The sequence below is a fragment of the Pteropus alecto genome, unplaced genomic scaffold (assembly GCF_000325575.1).
Source record: "Pteropus alecto unplaced genomic scaffold, ASM32557v1 scaffold179, whole genome shotgun sequence".
In the NCBI taxonomy this organism is placed as follows: domain Eukaryota; kingdom Metazoa; phylum Chordata; class Mammalia; order Chiroptera; family Pteropodidae; genus Pteropus; species Pteropus alecto.
The window spans coordinates 363590-365961 of record NW_006442112.1 but is presented as its reverse complement, the minus strand read 5'-3'; the positions used below and the strand labels follow the sequence as shown (position 1 = coordinate 365961).

At 51.8% G+C, this 2372-nt stretch overlaps 1 protein-coding gene across 2 annotated transcripts in view; it reads left to right on the top strand.

The window, feature by feature from the left end:
• DRP2 (dystrophin related protein 2) overlaps positions 1 to 2372 on the top strand; it is a 38375-nt gene that overhangs the window by 12919 nt on the left and 23084 nt on the right. The window lies entirely within an intron of this gene.

Genomic DNA, 2372 nt, shown 5'->3' with positions numbered 1-2372 from the left:
ACAGCCCTGACTTTATCTTAAAGTTTGAAGAGATGAAGAGAGAGCCCTGTGTGGAGTGGGGGTGAGAAGCAAACATCTTGACTGGATGTAGGCCATTGATAAGGAAAGAAAACAATTACTGTTCATTATTTGCCTATTATGTGCCTGACTCTGATAGGGGAACTTGTGAGTAGAAGGGGGAGCTAGGAGGGGAAAACATGGTGAAGGGACACAGTAAGGAAGTCGAGTGGGGTTTTGGAAACTAAGAAGAAGACTAGAGGGAATGAAAAGCTAACATGGGCGGAATCAGCTCAACATGGGTGCTTCCTTCTGAACCAGGACAAGTTGGTTGTGGCAAGTTGGTCACAAGGGGTGGTTTCTAAATCTGGGGCATTCCTAGTCTAAGAACTCCACGAGATTGGCTTGAACCCAGTTATGCCAGCATAAGCAAAGCTGTGACCCAGAGCTAGAGCCACTCCCTATTCTTGGCCTGCCATCCTCTGCCATCCCCCATCCACCCCTGATGGCTCCACCCCAGATCCCGAGAAAGGGTCAGGCAGCTGCTCCAACTATTCCTGTAGGTTGGCTTCAACATGAAAACAATGTGAAATTGTGGAAAGTCCAGAAGACTCTGTGGGAGATAAATGAGGGTGGAAACAGAATCTTTTTTGGTAAAAACGAAGTGTTTCCCTCAGTGCTGAGGGGTGGGGGCCCAGTTTGAGAATGTTAAACTTTCCCCCAGGCAAGTCAGCTGGAAGAGAGTGGTTGCTTCAAGAAGGGGCCCTGCCTCTCAGGCCAGTGGCCCAAGGCAGCACAGGCAAGCCATAGGAGCTTCCCTGACACTGGATCCCCATATGGAGCTGCTATTTCCATTTTGCCCTCTCCCTCCCCTGGAGAGGTCCAAGGGGATGCCCATAGACCATCTGTTTTCCCCTGGCCTTAGGGTGCAGTGAGAGGTCTGGGAGGATATGACACTCCCTCCACTGTGTCTGCCTCCTAAAGGCAGGACAGAGCACCCCCACATTTTTACCATAGGCTCAGATAAATCTGCTGCCCAACAACCTGATCCTGCTATCCCATGACTCAGTCCTCAGGTGTGCCACACACATCCTTCACTGCCTCTGAGGACACTTACTTAGTCAAAGACAAAGCTTGTTTCCAAGGCCATCATTCTGCCAATTCTTGGGGAAATGGCTTACTAAAGGTTTGTCATCAGAATGGTCTGATCCTTTCCTCCACACAGGGAAGGGTGGGCCTGGAGGCAGAGTGAGTCCTTTGTGTCTTCCATAGCAAGGGAAAATAAATCAACAGAAGCTGCCCTCTGCATGCCCTCCTCAGCACCATGGAATGCCCAGTCCCACTCCTGCCAACCTTGCCAGCCTAGGAGGGCCCTCCAGGCCCCGGTGTGGCGGGCTCAGTTGGGAGCAAGCCGGAATTCTCCACAGACAAAGCTCTGATTCAGGGGCCGAGCCCTGATATAGCCGCCCCCTCCAGATTCCTGAGGAGTCAGTAAACAAACAGGGTGACAGCTCCTGCCTCCTGGCCTGGACCAGCTCTTCCTGCCCTCTGAGGGAGCCTGCCCAGAGCCTGTCAGGACTCTGCCTGTGGCTCACCAGGCTCTGGGTTCAGATTCATGCTAAGAGATAATTATGGAGCTACTCAATCCTGCAATGGAGTACCCAGGCAGTACAGGTAAGATTAGCTCATGGGAACACAGGGTGACTGAGTTCAGAGCTTTGCCCCAGAGCCTGTCTGCTCCCTTACTTCCTTTTCAGTATGTGGCTGTGAGCTGTGGTTTTAATGGGATGATCGGTTTCCTAAATTGCCTGTGGGGCAGAAGTCTTGTGTGAGAAAGAAGTCTTGGGGGAAAGGGAGACCAGAGAGTCTCAGCCACCAATTGGACCATGTTCTTTCCACAGAAGGCAAGCATGGGGACAGGTAGGCAGGCTGGTGGGTTTCCCCAGATTGGCATGGAGCAACTCAGCTGACATATCCTCCTCCACACTCTCCCTCCCTCCACCCTTGACTGTCCCCCATCTCAGCTGTGCAGTCCTGGCACTGTGCTGGAGGTAGCTAACTTCCCAAACCCCACGTTACCCCAGAAGGTGAGCAAGTGATGGGCTCTGAGCTTGAGGGTCCAAAGCAAGACTTTGGCGGGCTCTATGGCTGGTCCTCTTAACTGCCAACTCTGGTCAGAGTCCTTTGGAGATAAGGATCCAAAATGCTGCTTTAGCCCTTTCTCAATCCCCCTAAGATAAACAATACTCTTTAGGATAATTTCCAGGCTTCCTGACTGTGGTGGGAAATGCAGGTGGGGAAGAGGGAGAGGGGACATCAAGGTCTAGATTTATTGGGGGAGTAGGACATCTACTACAAATAGCTCTTTCTGGCTG